The 15,131-nt window shown below is 51.8% G+C and overlaps 1 pseudogene; it reads right to left on the bottom strand.

The window, feature by feature from the left end:
- Nucleotides 1-11,375: 11,375 nt before the first annotated feature.
- Nucleotides 11,376-15,131, bottom strand: LOC100385806 (TBC1 domain family member 25 pseudogene; annotated as a pseudogene).

Raw genomic sequence — 15,131 nt, 5'->3', positions numbered from 1 at the left:
ACAGGCTGTCAGCCCAGTCACTGTGTGGCTTCAGGTCAGAGAGTCTGGGTGGGAAGAGGGAGAGGGAGAGGTATGTTGAGGAGCTTGCAGCCTTTTTTTTTGAGACAGAGTCTGGCTAAGTGGCCCAGGCTGGAGTGCAGTGGCATGATCTCAGCTCACTGCAACCTTTGCCTCCTGGGTTCAAGCGATTCTCCTGCCTCAGCTTCCCAGTAACTGGGATTACAGGCATGCACCACCATGCCCAGCTAATTTTTTTGCATTTTTAGTAGAGATGGAGTTTTACCATGTTGGCCAGGCTGGTCTTGAACTCCTGACCTCAAGTGACCCACCTGCCTCGGCCTCCCAAAGTGCTGGAATTACAGGCGTGAACCGCTGTACCTGGCCTTGCAGCCATTTTTAAGCAGAGGATGTGGACTAATCAGATTGGCAGTTTGCAGCAAAGATTAGAGGGGCACAAAATGGATGCAGGGAGACCAGATGAAACTTACTCACGTGAAAATGATGGATGGTTTCAACAGAAGAGTAGGAGCTAAAATGCCATGGAGATTAATAGGATGTGAGTATCTATCAGCGTTCTCAGTTGCTAGAAAGTGTATGAGTTAATTTTTACTGTATAACAAACCATTCCAAAACTTCATGGCTTAAAATACTAAGCATGTATTATTTCTCCTCATGCTTTTGGGCCACTTAGGCAGTTCTGGTCTGAGTCAACATGGCTGGTGCTCAGGGGTCTAAGACAGCTTCACTTGGGTTTGTAGACTTGCACGATGTTTAGCTGGGGCATCGAAGATGACTTGGCCTCCTGCCTGCCACCCTCTGGCAGCCAGCTCAGCCTTGTTTACATGATGGTATCCCATGGCAGTGGGAGAGCAGGTCCCAGGACAAAGCACCAGCACCCTACATGTCTCTGCGTGCCTAATAGTTGCTAATGTCCCATGGCCAGAAGCAAACCCCGTGGCCAAGTCTAGAATCAGGAGGTGGAGAAATACCCGGTTGGTGGGGTTTATGGCAGAGGCACGTTGTAAAGCTGTGTGCACGCCAGCATGGGAGGAATTCCTATGGCCATTTGTGTAGCTTACCACAAACGGGAACATAGGAACAACTCTGATTTAAGCAGAAAATAACTTGTTATATTTTTATAGGCTATTTGTAAAATTTGGGGGGAGGCCTGGAGAACTCAGGAAAAAGATCAGAAATGAAGCTGCTGAAGTGGAGTAGGCAGAGGACGTCATTGCATTGCTGGCGCTGTGTCCGCTGCCTCTCGGGGAATTTGATCTTGTGCCAACCACTACTGCTGTCAGAGAGAAAACCCCTGTGGCCCCCACGGCTTGGCTCTTTTAAGGTCCAGTGTCAGCCTGCTAGATTGGTGAAGCTGGGTCACATGCTAAGAGACCCTGTCTGCAAGGGGGGCAGTGCTTTCAGCAGCGTGCCTGGCATAGCCTTTGTATAGAGAGGAGAGGTTGGGGGAAGGATAGGTGCAGGAACTTGGGCAGTTTGCTGATTGATCTTGGACTTAGGAGAAGCAAGACCGGAAAACCGAAGCAGAGGAGATCTGAAGAAGAGACTGGTGATTACCCAGGCAGTGAGCAGACGGTACTGCATTCTGTGTCACCCCCCACCAGAGGGCGCACAGGACAAACCAGGTGGACAGGATGATTTGTCCAGTGAAGGTCAGCCAGCCTCTGTCCTTGGCCACCCTGGCGCTTGCACCGTGAGCCCATGATAAGCCTGCCATGGTGATGGGGCTGCAGGCTCTCTGTGGGCCCAGCAGGCTGATTTTGCTAAAGCCCAACCTGCCAGCAGGAGAGAGCAGTGCTGAGTTCTCCGTGTGCACTGCTGCCAGGGAGACCAGCCAGACCACTGCTCAGGCACCCCTAGGAAACAGCCAGGACCCGACTCAGTGCTGCCCTTGTGCTGGCTCTCCTTCCCCGGCCCTGCTTTCGAGGAGTGCTACGTGAGGCTGCTTTGAGTGTCTCTTTCCGACGGAGGGCTGAGGCTGCTAGCATCCCTCTTTGCTGGCACCTTTGGGAGAGCTTTTCTATGTATCTTCTGAAGCTTAGGGGACATGTTAAGTGTGTGTCTGCTGCCTGAAAAATCAAATGGCTAAGAGTTTACTTCTGGCCAGCTGCTCTCACTTTGTAGGTCAAAGGATGTACGGCAGTGCCGAGGGGACGGTGTGGGCAGGGGACCTGGCAGGGAGAGCTGAGGGTCCTGCCCAATGTGGCGGCTCCAGGGCTTGGGGTAAGCAGACCTTGGTAGGAAACTGGGGGGTGTCTATGAAAGGCTAAGGGCAGCAGAGGAACATGAGCCATCTGCAGAGATGGTGTGTCCTCCATCAAAGGGAGACCAGGGCAGTGGTCCTTGGAGACAGAGCGTATGGGAAGCTTACAAAAGCTGATGTGTGAGCGAGCAAGCTTCAGACCTCAGAGGAAACCATCTGAGACTTGTGCAGGCAAGAAAGCTTTTGGTCCTGGTCCCTTTGCCTGCCTTCCCTCTGTGATCTTGGTGGAGCCAGGGCTCACTGAGGCCAAGGAGGAGGAGGGAGAAGAGGAGGAGCAAGGTGTGGAGCTGAGAAGCCTACAGGGCCTCCTGCCCACCCACAGCACCTGCAGCTGCAGCAGCCTGCTGGGTGAGGCACCTGGAAGAGGCTCGAAGGATTACCCCAAAGGGCTTTTTGTTTTTTTTTTGAGACGGAGTCTTACTCCTGTCACCCAGGCTTCGGCGCACGGGCACAATCTCGGCTCACTGCAACCTCCACCTCCCATGTTCAAGCGATTCTCTTGCTTCAGCTTCCTGAGTAGCTGGGACTATAGACATGTGCCACCATGCCCAGCTAATTTTCTTATATTTTTTATTAGAAATGGGGTTTCACCATATTGGCCAGCTGGTTTCAAAACTCCTGATCTCAGGTGATCTGCCCGCCTCAGCCTCCCAAAGTGCTGGGGTTACAGGTGTGAGCCACTGCGCCCAGCCCCAAAAGGCATTCTTTTCTAAACTGACTCAAATCATGTTGTTATTCATGATCAGAGAGGGACTGGGGATATCATGGACTTGCCCCAGCTCTCGTCCCAAGGTCCAGGAAGAACTAGCTCCAGAGACCAGAGGGGAGGAAAGAAGAGAGTTGTTTTTCTGACAGTGAATCCTGAGACCTGCCGGCTCACCGTGGTGATTAGATTACCTCCGTGAAAATAAGTGTTGTGAGGACGTGGAGAAGTTGGAACCCCTGTGCATTTCGGTGGGAATGGAAAATGGCGCAGCTGCTGTGGAGGGCAGTCTGGCGGTCCCTCAGAAAGTGACACATGGGATGGCCACACGATCCAGCAATGCCGCTTCTGATTATATACCCAAAAGAAGCGAGAGTGTCTGGAGGAAGTACTCCTACCCCCAAGTTTGTTGTAGCGTGATTTGCAGTGGCCAAAAGGAAGCCACTCAGGTGTCCATGGACTGAAGAGTAGATGAGCAGGATGAGGCGTAGACAGATGGTGCATGTTACTCAGCTTAAAAAGGAAGGCAATCCTGATGCACCGCAAAGTGGGATGTGCCTCGAGGATGTTGCGCTGAGTGAAATAAGCCAGATGCAGAAGGACACACTGCATGATTCTACTTACATGAGGCACTGAGTCAGATTCATAGAGACAGAGGAGAAGCGTGGTTTCCAGAGGCTATGGGGGGTTTGTTTAATGGACACAGAGTTTCAGTTTGGGGAAGATGGAAAAGTCCTTGGAGATGGATGGAGGTGGCAGCTGCACACCATGGGAATGTGCCTAACACCACTGAGCTCTCCACTTGAAAATGGTTAAAATGGTGAATTTATTTTATGTATTTTTATTACAAATGAAAAAAAAAATAGGTCTACATGGAAAAAGAAGGCACTTGTTTGCCAGCGTTTGTGTCTTAGTTCCAGTTCTGATCCTGCTGGTTGCAGATAGGCACTGTCAGTTATGAGAGAGCACCTTTCTCATGACCAGGGCTGTCAGTGTCAAGCTCGTTGCTCACAGTGGGTCCTTGACAGTGCGAGTCAAAGGCATGTGCAAGAAAAGGTCTGTGCAGATGAGATCAGAAGCCGACAGCCTGGGGCTGAGAATTGCAGTGAGCAGGGCACGGCAGGCCTCCTGGAAGGAGAGGGAGAGAGGAGGGGCCTTGGGCCACCGTGTGAGCTTCCGAGGAGCTGGGATTTGTGAAGGAGAAAAGCACTGCCCTGTGGCCTGGATGCAGGGGTGGGTGGGGGGTATTGCAGGAGCCCACTCTACCCCAGGTCTTGAGGTATGAGGGGCCTGGAGGAAGGCAGTGCCCATGGGAAGGAGGGCCACAGGGAAGCTGTCCTGGTCCTTTGGGCAAACAGATTTGGGGTTCAGGCAGGGAGGAGGAGGACTGTGCTTTCCAGAGGGCCCAGCAGGACTGAGGGGTGGGGTGGGGGGCAAGGCAGCCAAGGAGTGGGGTGCAGGGAAATCTGGCAATGACGGGGAGCAGGGAGTGAGGCCCACTGATCTGCGCAGGAGGAAGGCATCATCAGGCCACATGTCAAGATTCTCGTTTTTGGTGGTAAGCAGGCCTCCGGGCCAGGGCTGTGGGTGTGTGGGTGTGAGTGTGTGGCCTGCGTTCACTGAGCCCAGGCATGGGAGCCCATGGACACTCCCTGTCTCCTTCCTGATTCTCCTCCAGCAGGCAGGAGGAATGAGGCACATGTGCAGAGACAAGCAGATGGTGGGGAGGGCAGAGGGAGAGGAAGGGAGGCAGACACACCCTCACCTCTCGGGCTCCAGGCCCCAAGCGCTCCTACACCTGCATAGAAGCAGGGGCATGGCTCCTCCCCACGGGCAGAAGCAGCGCCTTCTCTTTGTGCTTGTCAAGTGCAGGAGAGGTCAATTAACACCAGTCCACCTGAACTTTACTCTGTGCCCCCTACTGCTGCCCCAGAACAGAGTCCAAGCACCTCCACCTGCACTCAGGGGGACCCAGCTCCGCTCCACCCACCACACTCTCTCAGGGCTCCGTGAACAGACCTGGTCAGGCCAAAGACACCCAGCTGCCCAACACCCAGAGCCCCCTCCACCTTGCCACCCCTCAAAGCTTCTTGGCCCCCCACAGCTCCGGGCTTGACTTCTGACTTCTCCAGCCCTCTTGGGGCGCTTGGGGGCCCCTTGCCCAGTTCCCCGTCTTCAGGCTTCTGCCACTCCACTGGAAGCTCGCTGAGAAGTTGCTCTGGGTTTTCTCTCCTAGGGTTGGGCACAGAACAGGAGCCCAGGAACTATTTGGGGCCTTGAATGATGTGCTTGGCGCCCTTCTGCTGCTGGGGCGACTTCTCTCTCAACGTCCCAAGTTGACAGAAGGGAGCCCAGAGACACCAGCCCCCCCCGCCCCCCCCCATGGAAGAGACCTCTCCCAACCTGCTCTTCCTCCTTGACTGGAGGCGCCCCTCCCCTTCCTCCTTTTCACATTTCTAGTACTTTAATTCCTTGCAGAAGCCTTTTAAAATAAAAATTACACCTGTAATCCTAGCACTTTCGGAGTCCGAGGTGGGCAGATCACCTGAGGATGGGAATTTGAGACTAGCTTGACCAACATGGAGAAACCAAAAATACAAAAATTAGCCAGGCATGGTGGTACATGACTGTAATCCCAGATACTTGGGAGGCTGAGGCAGGAGAATCCCTTGAACCTGAAAAGCAGAGGTTGCAGCGAGCCAAGATTGCGCCATTGCACTTTAGTCTGGGCAACAAGAGCAAAACTCCATCTGAAAAATAAAATAAAAAAAATAAGCAAGAGAACAAACCCCCATAAATCCAGAGACTGGATTCACATTTCCATTCATCTTACCCAGATATTTCCCCCATGCACACAAAATCTTTTACAAAAATGGAACCACAGAAAATGCAGTATTTTAAAACCTGCTTTTCTGATGTCTCAGTCATTGTTTGCATCTGTCCTTGTCAAGGGTCTCAAGGCTTTTGTCACATGGCTGCACCTTCATTCATTTAACGGATCCCGTCCTGTCGGGCCTGCGGGCTGCTCCACTTTCATGCTGATCACTGATGCTGCCGCAAGGCTGCCAGCGCCTGGCTAGGCGTCTGCTCCTTCCTCAGACCCGTCTGGTCACTTTCTAGAGGACTCACAACACTGAAACTGCTGTCCGATGGCCACAGGTGCGAACATCCATCCGCCCGTCTGGACTTGGTTTACTCGACTGTGCAGCAGCCTTCAAGCCTGCTGCCCCTCTGGCCTCTGGAAACTCTCCGCTTCTGTGATTCTCGTACTTTTAGCAGCTCTCAGCCACCCCCTCGGGCCCACTCCTCAGTGTAGACCATGTCTACAATTGCTCCGGGGCCCTGACCCAGTGCACACTGTGACATCTGCCTCCAAATGCCAATGCTTGGATGTCTTCCAGACATATTGAAATCAGCATTTTTTTTAAATGAAATGTTTCAGGCACACAAAAATGTATAAAATATATTTAACAGGCCGGGCGCAGTGGCTCACGCCTGTAATCTCAGCACTTTGGGAGGCCGAGGTGGGCGGATCACCTGAGGTTGGGAGTTTGTGACCAGCCTGACCAACGTGGAGTAAACCCAGTCTCTACTAAAAAATATACAAAATTAGCCAGGCATGGTGGCAGGCGCCTGTAATCCTAGCTACTCGGGAGGCTGAGGCAGGAAAATCGCTTGAACCCGAGAGGCGGAGGTTGTGGTGAGCCAAAATCGCACTATTGTACTCCAGCCAGGTCAACAAGAGTGAAATTCCATCTCAAACCCTCTGTGCATCCCCAACCAATGTGTCCCTCCCTGCCCCAAGGTCACTGCTGCCCTGAATCTGGCTCTCTCGTCTCCATGCCTCTCTTTCGGAGAGTCCAGCCTCCCACGCTGGAGCCGGTTTATACCTGGACACCTGCTGGGTCCACTTCCCTGACCCAGGAGCCACCCTCCAGGTGTGGTTTCTCTCAGAGGCACACCCACTGTGCCACTCTGGTCCTCTTCCCAGCTCCCCCGTGAGCCCCTGCAGGGCTTTTCACAGCCACCTCTGCACTTCCAGCCAGGCGGGAGCCCCCAGGGTGAGCTGTGGTCCTCTTTTGTCACCATGACAGCTCCAGCACCTGCACTTGGCAGAGCTCAGCAAATTGTTGTTGGATTTGCTGTATTACTGGGTCAATGTGGATGGAGTTAAAATCATTTCTTTTTATTGGGGTAAAATATATGTAACATTAAATGTACCATTTTAGGTGTGCAGTTTGGTGGCATTAAGTGCACTCACACTGCTGTGCACCTCACCACCTTCCATCTCCAGGACTCTTTCATCCTTTTTTTTCTTTTGAGATGGGGTTTTGCTTTTGTCGCCCAGGCTGGAGTGCAGTGCTGTGATCTTGGTTCACCAAAACCTCCGCCTCCGGCGTTCAAACGATTATCTTGCCTCAGCCTCCTGAGTAGCTGGGATTACAGGCATGCACCACCAGGCCTGGCTAATTTTGTATTTTTAGTAGAGATGGGGTTTCTCCATGTTGATCAGGCTGGTCTTGAACTCCTGACCTCAAGTGATTTGCCACCTTGGCCTCCCAAAGTGCTGGGATTGCTGGTGTGAGCCACTGCGCCCAGCCAGGACACTTTCATCTTCCCCACACTGAAACTCGGTCCCCATTCAACACTCACTCCCCATGCCCCTCCACTCAGCTCCAGACAACCACCATTCTAACCATTCTACTTTCTCTCTATACATTTCACTATTCAAGTACCTCACGTAAGTGGAATCATAAAAGATTTCTCCTTTGGTGACCAGCTTATTTCACTCAAGATTCATCCGTTTTGTAGCACATATTGGGATTTCCATCCTATTTTTTTTTTTTTTTTGAGATGGAGTCTTGCTCTGTTGTCCACGCTGGAGTGCAGTGGCGCAATCCCAGCTCACTGCAACCTCCTCCTCCCAGGTTCAAGTAATTCTCCTGCCCTAGCTCTCAAGGAGCTGGAATTACAGGCATGTGCCACCATGCCCGGCTAATTTTGTATTTTTAGTAGAGATGGGGTTTCACCCTGTTGGCCAGGATGATCTCTATCTCTTGACCTCATGATCCGCCCGCCTCAGCCTCCCAAAGTGCTGGGATTACAGGCATGAGCCACCACGCCCAGCCTCCTTCCTTTTTTTTAGGGTTTCACTCTGTTGCCCACCACTGGAGTGCAGTGGTGCGATCATAGCTCACTGCATCCTCAAACTCCTGGGTTCAAGCAACCCTGGTGGCATGCACCACTATGCCTGGGCAATTTTCTTTTTTATAGGGATGGGGTCTCACTATGTTGCCTAGGCTGGTCTTGAACTCCTGGTCTTAAGTGATCCTCCACCTTAGCCTCTTGCATAGCTGGGATGACAGGCATGAGCCACGGCCCTTCTTCCTTTTTAAGGGTGAATAATATTCCATCGTATGTGAATTGTGTGGATGGTTTTGAATGGGTCTGGGGGCTCTGTGGTTGTCTCAGTGATTATGGGGTGGATGGACACAGCTGGAATAGAGCGTGCTCCAGTCTGGAGGTACTGGGGGACTCACCCACTCTCCACCCATAACCAGAGGTCCCAAGGCCTGAAATGCCATCATCTTGGCCTCTGCGCTTCCTTTGTGTGCTCTGGGCCCTTTGCCCCGTGGAGACCTCTCCCCAGGGTAAGGGAGCAGAGCCAGTCCTTCATGTCTTCGAGCATCTCTGCCATGTAAACAGAAAGCTAGACACTGGAGAACTGGTGAGGGTTGAAGGACTCATGAGCCTAAGGGGAGAGAAGTAGAAGCTTTTCCCTTCCTTCCCTGGAGCCTCCCTCACACATGGATGTGCTCCCGCCACTCTGTGCTGGCTGTGGAGATGAGGGTGCCTGCAAAGAAAGGGGTGGCATTTCCTTGCCTGTTGGGATGTCTTCTCATACAAGGGACTAGCTGAGCCACCCTCTGTGTCATTTGAGCTGGTTGATCAAGAAAAAAGAGGCTGGGCGCAGTGGCTCATGCCTGTAATCCCAGCACTTTGGGAGACTGAGGCAGGCGGATCATGAGGTCAAGAGATAGAGACCGTCCTGGCCAACATGGTGAAACTCCATCTCTACTAAAATATACAAAAATTAGCTGGGTGTGGTGGCGTGCACCTGTAGCCCCAGCTACTCGGGAGGCTGAGGCAGGAGAATTGCTTGAACCCAGGAGGCGGAGATTGCAGTGAGCTGAGATTGCGCCACTGCACTCCAGCCTGGTGCCTGGCGACAGAGCAAGACTCTGTCTAAAAAACAAATAATAATAGTAAAAAGAATGAGACAGAGAAGTCTGGGCAGAAAGAGGCTGAGCAGGGTGCCCGCAACTGCGTTTTGCATGCGGAGGATGTGTTTGCTCCCTCTGGGCCAGCTGCACCCCAGGAGGCTTGCTGAGTGGGTCACCTTGCCGAGACCACAGCCAGGGACCCACTGATGAGGTGAGGAGCCCCATGGAAGGTACTTGGCAGAGGATATGGGGGCAGCAGAAATCTCCCTCCCTCTCCAGGAACCCCGTGGTGGGCGAACACTGCAGGGCTGCTGAGAGCTGCACCTCCCAGGAGCACCAGTTAGGTCCGAAGGCCTTAGCTCTGGCCCATTTTTCTCCTGCCAGCCAATATTCCAGAGGGAAAGGGAGATTCGGGAGACTCGGAGGACCCGGAGTGGGCGGGAAAGTGAGGCCTTGCCCCCTTCCTCAGGGCCACAGGCCCAACCCAGGCTGGGCAGAAGCGCATTCACTAGAGTCCATTTACTAAATTCGGCACCAGCCAGGAAGGATGGGAGCTACTGAGATGTCTTATGGATGGAAAATGAGTAAGATTTCCCGCTGCGCCTTGGTTGGCAGTGATTGGGAACAAAAGTCGTTTTGTATCCATTCCTCACTTGGGCCAAATAATAGCGTAAAACTAAAGTACAAGAGGGCTCTGGACTTTTAGTTTTAAGTGGGGGCAAAATCCCCGGGACACAGAGGTGGGGAGGGGCAGGGGTGCCTATCCCAAATGCCAGGCCTAGGGTGGCAGAGGAGCAGAGGTGAGTCTGAAGCTCGGATCCTGGCAATGGAGGGCAGCCCACCATGGGAAACGGTGGCGTAGAGAAACGCACAAGTGATTGTAGAGCAGAGACAGGAGGACCCGTTGATAAGCAGGAAAGGACCCGTAGACAGGCAGGAAGGAACTTACAGGCAAGCGAGGGGAAGTGAAGAAACAGCACTGTAGACAGCGAGAAATAACCGAGTGAAGTAAACCGCTCACCGCGGGGGCAGATGGAGAGGATAACCCAAGAATTTCAGTCATTACATAGAGAAATGCTGGCAGGATATCGCCTGAAAACAAGCCCTGGCCAGATCACCTGAGGTCAGGAGTTCGAGACCAACCTGGCCAACATGGAGAAACCCCATTTCTGCTAAAAATACAAAAAAAATTAGCTGGGCGTTGTGGGGGTCACCTGTAGTTCCTGCTACTTGGGAGGCTGAGGGCAAGAGAATTGCTTAAACCCGAGAGTCAGAGGTTGCAGTGAGCCAAGATTGTGTCATTGCACTCCAGCCTGGGCAACATAGCAGGACTCTGTCTCAAAAAAAAAAAAAAAAAAAGCCCTGGCCATGCAGGATTGATGGGAGGCACGTGGAGCAGAGAAAAGTGAAACTTACAAAGGAAAACAGTCATAGGCCTGTATGGACTAAGCAAAATGATGGTTAAATACATGAAACAAAAGTGACTAGAATTGTAAGGAGAGCTTGATAAAGTGGGAGTTACAGTTACAGTGGGAGAGTTCAATACCCAGCTGTCAGGCCAATCAATAAAAGACAATGATAAAAAAATAACCAATGCATCTGATTTAATAGGTGACTTTTTTTTTCTCATGTGTGTAAAGTATAGTTGTTAAAACAACAGAAAGAAACAGGCCGGGCATGGTGGCTCATGCCTGTAATCCGAGCACTTTGGGAGGCCAGGCGGGCAGTTCACCTGGGGTCCAGAGTTTGAGACCAGTCTGACCAACATGGAGAAACCCTATCTCTACTAAAAATATTTTAAAAATTAGCCAGGTGTGGTGGTGAGCGCCTGTAATCCCAACTACTCGGGAGGCTGCGCCAGGAGAATCGCTTAAACCCAGGAGGCGGAGGTAGCGGTGAGCCGAGATCGTGCCATCGCACTCCAGCCTGGGCAACAAGGATAAAACACTGTCTCAAACAAAACAAAACAAAACCAAAATACGGAAGCAGAATAGACAGGGCGTGGCCTCTGGGGGGCAGTGTTGAAGCACAGCCCCACATACTTAGACCTGGGAGGAAGGGCTCTATGCTCCAACAGGTCTAGGGATGGCATGCAGGGAGTGGGGTTCTCATGTATTGGCCCGCATGGCACAGAATGGAGATCTGGTGTGGCTGATGGTGGGCCTGATCAAGATGCAGCTGTAGCTTCCTTCAGCCCTTCCTCCAAGTCCCACACCTCTGACTGCAGGTAATCAGCAAAGAGAGCCCGGCACAGCGCAGGACATGCCCCAGGTGGTGGTTTTGCACAAAGCTGTCTAACTATGTGGCCAGCTCATTGTCATCCAGCCCATTGAGCAGGATGTGGTCATGGTGTTCCAGCAGGATGACCGGGCAGAGGAACAGCATAACTGTGTTCCCCCGGCCAGACTCCTGGGGGGACTTCCCAGGGTCTTTCCGGGAGCTCACGTCTCGCATCAAGGGAGACCCTATAGCCACGTTACCAATGGCAGATGCCTCCTGGGTGAATGGTGGAGATGAGGAAGGTGGGAAATTGGGGTGGGAAAAGGAGGAGAGCAGAGTGTTTGGGGAGTTTGACAAAGGTTTGGGGAGGGACTTGGAGCTGATAAGGGCATCTGGGTGGGGCAGCTGGACCAGAGGGTCCCTCCTGAAGCCCATGTTATCCCTGAGTTGTTGGAGGCCAGGCCATCCGGAATGGCTTGCTCAGGTGGCATCCCCCAATACCAGGCCCCTGGCTAGCTGTGGTCAGGTGGTCAATGGAATCATCAAAGGTACAACCTCCTGCTGGCTCTGTGGCTCATGCCTGTAATCCCAGCTCTTAGGGAGGCAGAGGTGGGAGGATAGCTTGAGCCCAGGAATTCAAGATCTGCCTGGACAATATAGTGAGACCCCATTCTCCACAAAAAGGAAAAAAGCAAAAAACAAAGGTACCACTTCCTCCACCAGCAGGCCTCGGCATGTGCCTGTCACACGGGGCACCCCCTGCGGCCACCAAAACCAATGTCTGCCACTTGGCTGGGGGATCCAACCAGTTCTTCCTCATATTCAGGAGGATCAGGGGGCAGTGACCTTCAGGTGACTTCAGGTATACGGAGGGCATCGTCGAAGGCGAACTCACGCTTGAGCTCCAGCAGCAAATTCAGAGGAAAAGCAAAGATTTTATTCCCTCTGTATTATAATAGGAAAACAAAAATAAAAGGACCTATATAGTTTAGGTACCAAAAAAACCTACAAATTGATAAAAATAGAAATCAATGAGCTAGAAAACCAACATGCATCTCATTCATACTTCTATTGGAATGGATAAGCAACCCCATGCATGGATTGGTCTCTGCAAGTGCTGACAAAACAGACCTGAGCTCAAAACAGGTAACTTCCATTTCCCTGGTAAGGAGAATGGGAGCAGCAGACACATACAAGACTAGGAATGAGAACAGAATTTGGAGAAAATTGTATTCTACACTCCGGCAATACATTTGCAAACCTGGGAGGAAAGGATTCCCAGGATATGAGTCTCCTCAAGGGGACGCCGAGGTCAGATCCTTGGGTGAAACTTGGCTCGATCACTCACTAGCTGTGTGACCTTATGCAAGTCCCTTAGCGTCTGCGTGCTTCAGTTCCACATCTGTCAGATGGAAATAATGATAGTTCCTACCTCTTGGGTACTTGTGAGGACTGAAGGACTTCATGCATGGAAGTGCTCAGACCTGGCACACAGCAAAGGATCAGGAAGGGGTGGAGTTGCTGTGTTGGCACACAGCCTGTGCATCTGAGAGGAAAGCAGTGTGCATTTCCACTTGCAGTTGTAAAATCAACTCTTGAGGGATTCAAAGTAAATAATAAAACAATACAAATCTTAACAGAAAATTAGGAATTAATCCTGGGTCAAGGAGGACCCTCGTAATCTAAATGAAAACAAGTGAGTTCCATTTAGCTATATAAAAACGTTTATATAGCAAAAGATGCCATAAATAAAGTTTGTGGACAAACGATAGATTCAGGAAAATGCTAGTGATACAGACTGCTGTAACATGCAGAGAGCTCCTAGACACCAGCAAGGAAGGCACAAATGCCTATCAAGAAACGGACAGATGCCAACGGCCATTGCACAGTGAGGAGTGCTCCAATCACTGGGCGGCAGGGAAACAGCAGAGAACGTCACCCACTCCCAGGCTGGCGGAAGCTACAACAGCCCCTTAGGGCCGCCTCAGTGGACAGCCACCGGCAACACCTGTGAAGGCTGACAAAGCCAGCGTCCCTGGGATCTAACACACAGAAATACACACGCCAGGACACGCAAGGCGGCCCATGGAGCACTGATCCGCAGTGGATGGCAAAGCGGTCTCCCATCCACGGGGACCCTGCGGCTGCTTGCCCACTCAACATGCTCACCACTGCTTTCACACGGCCCGGAGGAGGGATGGACTTCAGCTCCTAGCCGACTTGGAAGGAGTGGGGTCAGAAGATGCAGAAAAGAGGGTGTGAAGAGGCTCTGATTTTTTTTTTGAGATGGAGTCTTGCTTCGTTGCCCAGGCTGGAGTGCAATGGCACAATCTCGGCTCACAGCAACCTCCACCTCCTCCCTAGTTCAAGCGATTCTCCTGCCTCAGCCTCCTGAGTCCAGGATGGTCTTGATCTCCTGACCTCATGATCCGCCTGCTTTGGCCTCTCAAAGTGCTGGGATTGCAGCTTGAGCCACCGTGCCCGGCCTAGGCTCCGTTTTTAAAATGCTGACAGCTCCCAGTGTCATGTACATTTTTACTTCGTGTATGTTAAATAAGCACTGAGAGAAACGTAGGGAAAACATTGGGGATTACTGATGAGAGACTCATATTGAGAAGGGGCAAGCCAAGTAGGTACACATGAAAAAGTCTGAACTAAACATGTGTATTATGTCTGTAAAACTACATTTGTGTGATTATTGTGAAGAAATAAAACTTAAATTTTCTGGTCAGGTGTGGTGGCTCATTCCTGTAATCCCAGCACTTTGGGAGGCCAAGGTGACAACATGCTAAAACCTCGTCTCTACTAAAAAATATAAAAATTATATATTTATATAATATATAATATTATGTAAATAATATTATATAATATATAATATATGTGTGTGTGTGTGTGTGTATATAAAATGGGCATGCTGGCTCATGCCTGTAATCCCAGCTACTTGGGAGGCTGAGATGGGAGAATTGCTTGAACGGGGACCCAGGAGGTGGAGGTTGCAGTGAGCCGAGATCCCCCTACTGCACTCCAGCCTGGGCTACAGAGCAAGATTCCATCTCAAAACAAAACAAAAAAACAAACAAACAAAACACAAAAAAACCTTAAATTTTCTTTGCATTTTTCGAGTAAACATTAGATTTCATGTGTGATGAGGGCACATTCCATGTCTGTTAAGATCCAGGATGGGGCTTCCCAATCCCCAAGAGACTGGCAGCACTGACCCAAGCGTGCCCTGGCATGTCCTCCTGGTGTGCCCACTGTGTCCCTTGCAGAACGCCGGGGCATGGGCTGGTCTTTGCGTCTGGGGCTGCAGCCAGGCAGTGACTCAGGCAGGTTCCGCCTGGGCTGGGAGGGCCGGGCATTCCTGCTGTGAAGCTGCCCTTGCCTAACTCACCATGACTTGCACTTTGCCGCCATCCTGCCTGGCAGGCTAACTTAGCCAGGATGACCCCACGTCCCCTCCAGCCAGCACTCATGCCGTCTGCTCCACAGGTGCCCTTTGTCCTGACTCAGCAGAGGCTTCCTGGGAGCCAGGGCCTGGGCCTGGGAGCCAGTTTCCTGGGAGCAGGAAAGTCCAAGGGAGACAGGCCGAGAACTGGGGCCTCTGCAGCAGCTTGGGGGAGGCTCCCCTTGCTCACACTCACCTCCTCAGCTGCAAATCTGCAGCTTCTCTGAAGCATGTCGCAGCTGCTTGCCCATTCAACAT

This window comes from Callithrix jacchus, chromosome 5 (assembly GCF_049354715.1).
Source record: "Callithrix jacchus isolate 240 chromosome 5, calJac240_pri, whole genome shotgun sequence".
NCBI lineage: Eukaryota > Metazoa > Chordata > Mammalia > Primates > Cebidae > Callithrix > Callithrix jacchus.
This window is presented reverse-complemented; position numbering and strand designations above follow the sequence as displayed.